The 12190-nt window shown below is 44.1% G+C and overlaps 1 protein-coding gene across 1 annotated transcript in view; it reads left to right on the forward strand.

Moving 5' to 3' along the window:
* The window catches only part of LOC8024413 (kinesin-like protein KIFC1), a 35490-nt gene that overhangs the window by 11845 nt on the left and 11455 nt on the right, over nt 1-12190 (forward strand). The window lies entirely within an intron of this gene.

The following is a 12190-nucleotide window of genomic DNA, read 5'->3' on the forward strand; positions in this document are numbered from 1 at the left end:
CCACATGTAAAGTTTCAATTGGTAGAGAGCTCGTAGTTCTTGTTCAAGGTCAACTCCGCTTCATTTTCGTTTTTCAAAAAAACAATGCAGTCCCCTAGTATCGCCTAGGAAGACCACACGCCAAATATTACGACGTAGTAGTTTTGTCGAAATGTTTCTTAAGCGGTCCGGCAAACTTGGCAACGCGCCAATTTGCGGAAATCGACTGACTCGAGCGGTCGTATTGACGCGCAACCAACAACTCAGTCAAGGCTATGGCGTGGTCGTAGCCAACTTTGAGCTTAACGTAATCAACATTGCCCCCTTTTGCTTTATTTTAAATCTCTGGTCCCGCGTAACGGGTGGCGTCAGCAACGTTTCCTCTCGGCGCTCAGCGGTGTCCACGTGACTGGCGTAAAGCGCGATCCAAACCGATCTGCGCGCGTAGGCCGTGCGGCTCCCGGAAACTGCGGATTTCGTGACGTCACGCTGATTCCGTCCGCCTTCCGGGCGCGCATAAGAATGTTTCTTCGCCGTCTGGCGCAGATGCTCACCGCTCGCCCGAAGCAGCACCGTCCTAACCACCAAACACGCCACGAAATACGCAACTTCCGGTAAGCGCATGGCCTACGCGCGCATAAAGACGCGTTGGTTTGGACCGTGCTTAACGCGCCTGCGCAACGCGCTTCTTGGGAGCCATCAGGCCGCCACGCCGTGGTCCCACCGTTACTGCCATCCCCCGCGCCATAACCACCGTCGTCGTCTCACTGTTTGATTATAGTCCCTCGGAGTTTCTTCCACACTACGGACACTACGTGCGCAGACTAATGTCGCAGTTGTGAAGACGTCGTCGAATATCTGACAGGCAGGGGTGGGCAAAATACATGCAAATATGTATCGAAATGCAAATACAAAATACTTCGCCAAAAATGTATTTAAATACAAATCTAATTACATTTCCAAAAAAGCATTTAATTACAAGATACAGATAAAACCAAATGTATTTGGTCTCCTCCAAATACTTTTCCAGTGGGTATCTAATTTTAATTTTGCATCGCACACTCGGGAGTTAGTGTGCGAGACTCTAGTAACGTAATAGAAATATAATTTTAAAAAAATGTAATGAGCTAGGACGTAATAGGTGAAAAAAGTACAGTTCTTGAAGCAGCTTTTTGTCGATTACATTTTGGTATAGAGCAACAAAGAACCGAGACGACCAAGACGCGCAGCACTAGCTAGAGAATTTTTTATTGTTGCAACTCGCACCAGTTACGAAAATCTGGACGACCCGCGCATTTAGAATGTTCCAGGCAAAAATGTGGATGGAAATCAGGCTGGAAAGCATCACAAGTTGTCACAGGCACTTATTTAGCCAGTCTGCCTGTGAACGTCGATTTCGTCACCATTCTTGCCCTGGACTATACTTTGTTTCACGCTATGTTGTAGCGCAGCGAAGGCTAGAAGCGCGAGCGCATAGCGTTGGCAGCTGCTCTTAAGTCACGAGAGCTTGTGCTGTCGAGATGTGCCCCAGAGCAAAGAGCTCGCGCTTGTAACCTTTCCTGCGGTACATCATAAGGTGAAACAGAGCATAGCACCGTAATCACAAAGTCACTAAACTTGATTAAGAGACGCTGCATTCGGTGCAGAACGTAGTTTTGTTCGTGCTCTGGAGAGTGACAATAAATTTGAGGGATGTATTTTCGCCCACAAAATTGTATTTAATTACAATTGTATGTAAAATACCCACGTTTTAGTATTTAACTACACACGTCAAATACATCACCCAATTCGTATTTAAATACAAATGAAAAATACACAAAGTATTTGAAATACGCATTTCAAATACTTGTATTTGAAATACTGCCCATCCCTGCTGACACCAAAACGTGGTGAAGAGTGCGGTGTAGAAGGCACTTTGGCCTGACGCCCGATCCCGCCCGTCGTCGCGTAGAGGATCACGTGACATCTCGCACCACGTGATAGCCATGTTCTTGGCGTCCCGAGACCAATGTTGCCAGACGGAGCCGAAATTTCGGTTTCGATTTCTGCTCGTGTTTAACATTAGAATTAAAAATATAGATCCAATATTTCGCGAAGCAAATGATGGAGTGTTTTATTAAAGCTTTTAATACGAAATCACTGATTATGCAAACTGTTATAGGCAATATTTTTTAGGCGTTGCAAAGAACTCAAATTAGCTTCAGATAGCATCGACACAGCTGACGGATGTCGTGCCGGTTAATGAAGTTGTGTTCAGCACTGGCAGAATGAGCTGCATTGATTCCTCCAAAGTTCCTTTGCACAAAAACTTTATTTTACCTCGATTTTGACAACAAGGGTGGCCGTGAAATGAAGTTGGACATGCCGGTGTTGCTCCACCTGACGTCCGCAGTGTCACTTCTTTCCGCCACCGACATCAAAGTTTTAGTTACTGCGATGAACCTAAGCAAGTGATGAAATCGACAAAAAAAAGCTAAATCCCGTCCCTGTGAGTTAGGAGCAAACAGACACGTCGCCCATCTGCGTCAAGTTTGCGTCTACATCATGAGAGATGTAGGCGCCAGTGTTTAATGTAATTGAAGCACCGGAATGTAAAAATGAAAATATCACAAACCATGTAGAATATTTTTGTGGGATCTTACAGTCTTCCTCTTCTGTTTGTAGGTGACCCAGTGTAACATTGGAACTGCACATCGGACAGTGCAGGTGCCATCTCAATAATAACCTTCGCCCTTTAACCTTTTATAATTTTCTAAACCGGGCAATGCCCTAAGAATCGTCTTTAATTTAGCACTTTGACAGGGGTCTGATGACAACGATTGCCTTTTTGCCCCCCCCCCCCCCCTCCCTTTTTTTTCCCTACAAGTGTCTTTTTTATAGTTCAGTCCAGTTATTATTTATAATATATTTTTATAGATTTTATGGAGTGTTATGTACCGTCGGGAGCAAACGTTCGCGGGGCACGAGAGTGCCAGCCGAAAAGACTGGCTACGCCTTTTCACGGCGCGTTGCCGCTCTCAAGACTCGCGCTTTGTGCATGCGCTTCCTTTCTTGTTCGCGGTCATGTTTTTTCGATCGCTTCCGTTCGACACCCACGAGATAGCAGGGACTGGCGCAAGGTGCTGCGAAATGTTATCTGTAGCATATGCGCGAGCTCAGTCACCCATCACGATGGCTGTCATAACGGCACCTTGCGCCGCCCCGGTTATCTCGTGCACGTCGGGCGGAAGCGATTTCGAGCCCGAACGGAAGCACATTCTCGAAGCGTGGACAGATTAGTGTTTTTTTGTTCTTTTTTTTATGTTTTTATTTATTTCTCGTGAGACCTGTAGACACCTGCAAAATTATTACCCTTTTTCTTTTGAGAAAGTGTATGGGGCAAGAAAGTTCAGAAAAATGCTCATTGCATTGCCATGGGATATGCTTCCCAGAAAGACTATCCCAAGATATTACAACCTTGATAAAACTGTCTTAACAGGGGTCGGATTACAACAGTTGAATTTTTGCACCCCCCCCCTTCTCTTTTCTACAAGTGTCCATATTGTTTTAGTCTAGTGCATGAATATATTAAGTTATTATTTATAGTATATTTTTATCGATTTTATGAGGTGTTATGTACTGCAACCTCATGTACATACTCATTGTGTCGGGATTTTATCAAGTACCGATTTTATTTGGCTTGGTGACATTCTCAGTTTTACAAAACTAGTCTTGAGCTCTTTTTTTTTTTTCTGCAGACACATCTTGGACAGATTAGTGGTTTTGTTTTTTGTTTTTTATTGATCGTGATACCTGTAGACACATGCAAAATTATTACCCTCTTGCTTTTTGAGAAAGTGTATGGAGCAAGAAAGTTGAAGTGCTTCCCAGATAGACTATCCCAATATATTATAACCTTGATAAAACTGTTCTATTGCAGCCAACTGACACTGTCAGTATAGATATGTAGATGTTTTCCCCCACAATTTGTGTGACCAAGTTCAAAACCATTCGTGTTTATGTATCGTCTAATAAACAATATGCATAAACTCTTTTTTCTGTATGTGATGCACCCAGCTTGTGGAACTAACAGATGCTACTTCCTAAGGCTGAATACGCTAACCACATATTTACCTTTTTGAATGGAGTATGTAGCGGTAAATACCAACCACAAAAAGAATAAACGATATGCGAAACTACTTAGCGGTCGCTGAGTTGTGCGTGTTCATCTTGGTAGCGCGAACGTGGACGAAGGCCTAGGCTGGCATGCCTTTCAACTTTAGGGCACGGGAAGAATCTCAGGGGCAGATGCAGGAATTTCCAGAGGGGGGGTCAGGTGTCGGTCAGCGTACCACACGTTTAGGACGCCCCCCCCCCCCCCCCCCCCCCCCGCTCCGCCGTTTCCACGTCCTAAATTTTTACGCATGCAGAAATCAAGAGGGGGGTCAAGACATCCGGACCCTCCCTGTAAATCCGCCCCTGATCATGATGTCATACTATTTAGCGGTAGACTGCTCCACGCCAATACATTCGACTCCAGGTTACTTGATTTCTTCTAGCAGTTACTGGCGACACTTTCAGTTGGTGGAAAGTTCAGTTCTTGTTATACAAACTACCCTAAGCAATATTTTTCTGGCGTTGCAAAGAACTAATTGGTGTCAGATAGCATCGCCCTCGAGCACAGCTGACGGATGTCGCGCCGGTTAATGAAGATTTCTTCAACATTGGCAGAATGACTGCAATGATTTCTCAACCCCCCCCCCCCCCCCCCCCCCCCCGAGTTCCTTTGCACTAAAAAAATTGTTTAACCTGAGAGTCGACAAAATAAAAAAGGTGACCTTGAAATAAAACTGGCATCGCCGGTGTTGCTCCACTCGACGTCCACAGTGACTTTTTTTTACGCCGCCGATATCGAAGTTTTAGCCACTGCGACGAGCTTAAGCAATGATTTGACCACTTAATCTGTAAAAGCTGGAGTGGTCAAGTCTTTATTGATGAAAACCACGCAGAATTTATATACTCGTTGGATTAATCTTTATATAAAAAATGACATAGATTATAGAGTACTGGGTATGAAGATTTCATAAAAAGACAACTAGAACTTCGTTTTGCAGATGAACATAAAGTAGATAAATAAAAAGGTGAAGTGACTGTTTTTTTCATCAAATCTCAATATTTAAATGCTTGCGCCAAAAAGTTTGGAATATATGTTTTTAGGTCGGATTATAAACTAAATCGTCTGACTTCGTTTCGGTCCGGTCAAAAAGTGTCACGAGGCACATCGGGACCTGTCAGTTCCGTTGCAAGAAAGGGTCGTTTATGGAATACCGCTGGCTTGTAAACGCTAGATTAGCAGAACATAAAATATTTAAATGTAAAAACATAGTATATAGGAGGCTGTGGTAAAAATAAACGCTTTAAAACTCGGAAATATCCAAACATTTTGGATACTAAAAAAATTGTACGGCAGGTTGGTCAAAAACTAAAGTTTTACACAGAGCCTAATGATATCAAGACGGTCGTAAGAGCAACAATAAGAATAAAAAATATATAAAATTGTATCTCCTAAGCTTCAAGTCTTTTTAAGTTTTTTTTTTTTTTTTTTTTTTTACGTGCATTGTGAGCAAAGTGACCAGATAATTTTTTTTAAGTCTTTTTTATTTATTTATTTGTTGCAATGTGAAAGAAGGGCTTGAAGGCTTATTATGTTTCAAAGTATGTTTCTGGAAGAGAAGTTGGTGATGATTGCATCGAGAATTAGGACACTTCTAAGAGGTCATTAGGTAGGTGATCCATATCTATCAAGGACTGTGAACGAAGTGCATCTCCGGAAGAGTAGGTGTTGGTAGCTATCGGGGGTACATAAGGACTCGCTCCTTAAGTACCCCCGATATAATAAACGATTTAGCTGCGCTTGAGATTTCTGCTGTACCTTTTTTCTTCGACTTACAGTTTTTCTATTTTTTCCCTCACCACAGTCTCGTGTTTTAAACAATGATTTATTTGTTTTGTTTTTGCCGAGACTTTTGCTCCCATGGGCCCACATGTGTGAAAGTACACAACAGCTACCTTTTTCCACCCACTGAAAAGTACGGCGAAACAGACTAAGTAGGCGCCTGGTCTCGCCACACCACTGTCGCCTTCAGGACGATAAAGTCAGTCTGCTATGGTCAGGGTCACCATGGGAAGGAAGCGTTCTCGCAGGACACGATATTACATGCAAGATCATTACCACCAGGAAATCTGGTAGTAAACGAAGCTCATGTTGGTGTGTTTAGAAGTTTGATAAGACAATTATTTTGACCAGAAACCGAAACAAAACTACAAGGGAGATATCCGAAGCGTTTTTCATAACGAAGTACGTTGAAGGCACGTGTGTCAGCGCTCCATCGGTAGCCCTGTTTGACTCGGGCGGCGGAGAAAAGCTCACCACAAAACCGGCAGGTGGGGAGAAAAGCTCACCGGCCTTTGTGCGGATGCAGAGAAAAGCTCGCCAATTTGTTCTTTCTTAGCTTAGCGGATTCTGCATCGTGCGTGGCAATTTAACACAATTAGCTAGAGTTCGTCACTTCTTTAAAAATAATTCCCCTCTTTTTTGTAATATTCTTTAAGTTCATTGAGCATATTTACTAATTCCCCTGACATTAGTAATCACCCCTTTCGTATATTAATGACGCTGCAGTATAAAATCAGAATATCGGATACCCGTAAAGGGGTATCCACACGAAGGAGAACTCCGCGGACGGATGTCTTGACGTCGACAACCCGGGAAATTCCGTCCCCGGCTCCGCCGCGTGCACCTGCGGAGCTTTCGTGCTGACAGCACGAAGCCTCCGCGCCTCCGCCGCGGAGGAGAACGGCGGCGCGAGGCGTCAAAAAGGAATGACGTATGTCTCACGTGATGCGCGCTCCGCGAAGGAAAGAAGCGGATTTCTCCTTCGTCTGGATGCCCCATAAAAAGGACAACAATTTATTGACAGCTTGACAGTGCGCCATCGGTACCTTTGTCCGTTAAAGAGCTTGTTTTTTTGCGAGCTAATATGAATAGCGGTGTGGTGAACCGTTTCAGCTCGAAAGATTGTGTGGTGCCTGATAGATGAGTAGGTGTTTGTTGATGTAATAGGTGTCGGCTACGCTGTTTCCTTTGTTATTTCACTAATAAAACTTTAGTTGCGAGAACAGCGTCGTCCAGTCGTATTTCTTGTCCTCACTTCGTCTTCTTCGTTTGAGCGGTTCTCATCATGTAAACTGTTTACCAACTCGCCCAATTCCCTACCTTACAGAAGACTAGTTCTTATATAGATCACGGGTAACAACGGTGACAGTGTGCAGCCCTGAAGGACTTGGGTGGCTTGCCGTAGAAGGGCACTATCGCACAAAGGCAACGTGTGGAAACACCAGCCGAACGGCAAGAAAAGTGCATGTTCGTGGAAGACCGGGAGCCTCGATATCCCACTGATTGTTTTCCTGTTTTCAAAGGTTGACAAATGCTTCAAAGAGAATTTCAGGCACCGCGTTGTTGTGCATGCACTTCAGAATGTTTCGCATTTACAGTTTTGCTTTTTTAGGTTTTAGGCACACATTATTAAATTTTCAAACACTTTTTTGTTCTTCAAGTTCGTAAATTTTTCAGTTTGGCTTTTGTTGCCTAGAGAGTAAAGTATAAAAAAACACTCGCCCGCAATAATTAATTTGGGAGCAATATAGCCAATAAGCTTAACAAATAATACAAAAAGAACATTTTCTTTTTTTCAAAGCTGACGACTTTTAATAATAATAAATTGATATAAGTTACGCATGATGCAATAGTCCCCAGATTTAAAAAAATCGGTCAGCTTTTCTCCGCCGGTTTTGTGGTGAGCTTTTTTCGGTGCACAAAAAAAAAAGTGTACGAACGCAATCAGTACGTTTTGTTTTCAGCACTGCTTGATCGGTCCTATCAGCTCGTAGCGTAGGCTGCACTGTGGCTTTATGTAAAACCTAGTATTCGCGACTCGAGCGAAATCAACGCCGCGTAGGGGCAGCGCCGAGAAGCTCAGGAGAGGAGGTCGTTTCGATTCTGTCGTCTGCTATCGCTGCTTAGTTCTCGTATGCAGCATAGAAACAAACATCGTTTCCAGTAATTATTCTTATGATTCCGCCGCCTCATTCCTACGCACTGACTATAGAAAAAGGTTTCTGTCGTCGAAAAATCGCTTTGCTTTCAAATGTAACACTGATTTTACGCTGCAGTGCAGGAATTTCTGGTGGTCCGCGTGCTGAACAACGAAAACTTCCTCCTTTCGTCCGCCAGTTTGCCTCAGCAGCGCGCCCTCTATTGTTTGCTGGAGTTTCCGGCAAGCAAACGCATGCACATGATGAATCGGACATTAGCATCATGCACATACTACATATCTTTGATGGCGCGCGTGCGGTCGTGTATCTCTACTGAGTGATGCACTTTAAAAAACCCAGGCTAGCAGTGGTGCTGCACTGTCAAAATTGCTCATCTACAGCGTAGACCAATGTCGCCGCTCCTCAAAGGCAGGCCCTTACGCTGTATAAACACGAACGTCAATTTCTTGTGTGATGGCGAGTTATCAAACAACGTTTTTAATTCTTCTTTTGCTAAATATGTAAAATAATATAGGCACATTATTTGATAAATGTACGTGTATATTATTTCTATAGTTCACTTTTCCTTCTTTTTCATAAATCAGCTACTGGCATGCAATGTGTTTTGAATCGAATATGTAAACTTTAAAATTGTTAGCGTTTTATAACTTAAATCTTCGTCAAAACTTTGTTGTTTTTTTTTTTTGTTTTTTTTTTGTTTTTCTCCATGTCCAATTTGCAGCATGCACAGGCAAACGGCTAACCCTTGAAGAGCAAGAAAACTATGCTTCAAAATTTGCCTGGGACCATCTTGTCCGGGTTTGCGCTTGGGAGCGTTAGGGCAGTTGCCAATTTGACTGGGACCATTTTGTCCGGGACCATTTTCTCCGAGACCATTTAGTACGGATCCCCTTCTTTCCTTGCCTCTTCTACTTTTAGTTGCTTGAAGATTTTTTCACCCGGTCTCAGGTGTTTTAACAAAGTGGTAAACATATGCCCTGGTTGCACTAGCGCTCTCAGCTGTCATTAAGCTAACGATGGTTGACATCTCCCAACTGTCATTGAGCTCAACTAAGTTCTCCGGTGTTACACGTTACATATTCCTAACAACCCCAGTTGACATACGCGTCAAGGCACACAGCTGAAACCGAAACGAAACCAAAACTAATGTCACATTATCTGTTTTTTTTTTTTTTTTTTTTTTTTTTTTTTTTTTTTTAAGAGCGATGCAAATCAATTATATGCACACTTATCATTTATTATAAATGCTTAAAACACAATAAAATGAACTTGTTCTTTTTTTTTTTTAGAGTAAAGAAATGATAATCGAAACGTTTCATCTTATCGGCACCGACATTGCAATGACCGTCCTCGCCGAGCATCTTCCGCGACGTGCCATGATCGTTCTAGCTGCAGCTCTGGCCCCGAATTATACCCCTTCCGACAAGATTTGCTGCTACGATACTTTCTAGATATGTCCCCCAATCTTCCGCAATAGTATATAGTGCTTCGCTAGCGCTGGCCATGGGCGGCGATGCGGCGGTCGGCTCTAGCTCTAGCTCTTTGGGGGCGAGCCCCAATCTGTTATACCGGGCGTCCGCGAAAAAACCGGATCCCGTTCGTTTTTCGCATCGCAAACATAAACTAGACATCGCGGAGAGCTTAATGAACTCCGTGACAACGCAGCCCCAGCCGTTCGAGCAATATGCCAAAGTTTCAGCACAAACCGTTATCTCATGCAGAAGTTATAAGCGATTTTCTGCAAATTTGAATGGAAAAAAGGCGGCCGATCGAGCTCTATATGACTCCGGAAACCGAAAACGGGCGAAAATGGGCCCCGTTTTCCCATTACGAATTTCAGAAAATCATTTATAGCTTTTGAATAAGATGATGGTTCGTGCTGAAACTTTGGCATCTGTCTCGAACGGCTGGGGCTACGTTCTGGCGGAGTTTGAGCTCTCAGCGATGTCTATTGGCGACGTGACCGATCGAAAGCGTCGCGGTGGTCGGGCCTCTACGATTGGTCGAATGCTGACTTTGACGTCAGCAAATGATTCCTCATCGACGGATATAAGAGTGATGTAAGAACTTTGATTTTGACGGTGTTGGCGGTATTGGTTTAAAAGCGCAATAATTTCCAGCTTCCACCATGCTAATTTCAAGCACCATCAAACTTGTTGTTCACAGGGTAATGACATCACGAGAGGTAACCATTTCAGGGCGCCACCCAAACATCTCGCCGCTAATACTTCGTCTCATCTTAGCATGGACTAACCGCGAATGCTGTGCTAGCGCGAGCGGCTAGCCGTGACTGCCTTGACTAGAGCACTCGCTGCACGAGCGCTCGTGCAGCTGCCGAGGCTTCATTCAAAGCAACTATCTCGCGCTTTTAGCACGCAGGCTAACAATAGTCCATACTAACGTGAGACGAAGTATAGTTTATTTTTGCAATGCGAAAAACAGGGTTCTGTTTTCTCGCGGACGCCCAGTACTCCGTTCCACCTTTCGTTGTACCGCAGCGAAGCCTAGAAATGCGAGATCATAGCGTTGGCCGTAACGCACGAGAGCTTGTGCCGCCGAGACTGTTCCATAGAGCAAGGAGCTCGCGCTTGTCGCCTTTCCTGTGGTACATCATATGGTGAAGCAAGGAAAACCTTTTTTGCACGTGACAAAAAGGATCACGTGATCAGCTGCTCTCCACCCCCCCGGTCCAAAATTCCTCTTTTTTCTCTATCTTTTTTTTTTTTTTTTTATCTTGTTCGTTTCTCTTTTCGGCGTTTCACTCATTGACGTCGCTCGTCAAAATATTTGTTTTTCCTTATATTGACATCTCAAACTTAGAACTTCGGAGTTCGGGCTGGGGCGACGTTAACTTAGATACTTAGAACTTCGAAGTTCGGACTGGAAAGTGATCGGAAGTGGCAGTCATACAAATCTTTTGCTTGCAGGCGGCGTCTTGGTTTAACACGCCTTCTCCGAAAACAAATTTGCAATCGACTGCAGTGTTTATGACTTTTTGTGGATTGCAAAAAAAACTTCTCAGAGTACATCAATTATCAGGTCGCGCGTAACGTTTGCCTGGTTGTTCCTTAAATTACAGAATGCGGCACAGTTGCTTTTCATGATTTATTTCACGAGTTTTATATCAACAAAGGACCCGAATGTCGTGTCATAAAATTCACCGTTGATCGGAAAATGCATATATCTCGCACAACCGCGCCAGAACCTTTGTTCATTCGCATCGGTCAAGAAACATCAAGGAGGCAATGTTTGCATTCACAACCTTTTGGCATAACATCCCGATCGTTCCGTCGTTAACCCGCTCGACGTTGAAATAATAAAGACACTATTTTGACATTTTACGAAAGTGACAATACAGACTTTGAAATAATGTTTGAGATCTGTAAACTGTGGACGTCGAAATAGTCACTGCGAAATAAAAACAGGAAAAAATAAAATGGGGAAAACGAGGAGGTAGGGGACATGTAGGTGGCGACGCGATCCCGGCTAACACTTGACTGCGCTCATACGACGTGCAAAAAACGCACAGCGCGAAACACATGTACGACGAAACCGTCCGATCCGACGTCCGACCAGGCAATACGACGGTCGGAGGCGAGTGTTTTCAACGCTCTCCGATGCTACGAAAACCCTCGCCCTCCAAGGTCATTCAGGCAGTCCGCACGTCGGATCGGAAGGTTTCGTCGTACATATGTTTCGCGCTGTAGGCCAGCTCCGTTGAACTCAATTATCGTTAGCAGCTCAATGACAGTTGCAGCCGCCGTGTAACTCCGCCCGACCGCGATTAATACCCTCGTTACGCGGGCACACTACACTGCAGTTAGTCTAAGCCACATTTATCACATGATACTTGCGAACAACGGTCTGCGGATCTGCAGTTAAAGCTACGAGCGCACGTGCGCTTGAGCATCCATCAAAGCAGTGCACGCACACTGTTCACTTCTTCTGAGATAGCTATCCGAGAGTATAGTGGCGTAACTGGGGTGACGCGTCACAGCAGTTGGAAGGGTCATGAAACGATTTTTCTACTTCCTACTTAACTTTAATCCTCGATTTAAAGGCGAATTGAGAAATCACGTCGTCGCGGACAAGCTTCGCCACCGGTGCGATGACTCTA

This window comes from Ixodes scapularis, unplaced genomic scaffold (assembly GCF_016920785.2).
Source record: "Ixodes scapularis isolate PalLabHiFi unplaced genomic scaffold, ASM1692078v2 ptg001708l_1___fragment_3__unscaffolded, whole genome shotgun sequence".
NCBI lineage: Eukaryota > Metazoa > Arthropoda > Arachnida > Ixodida > Ixodidae > Ixodes > Ixodes scapularis.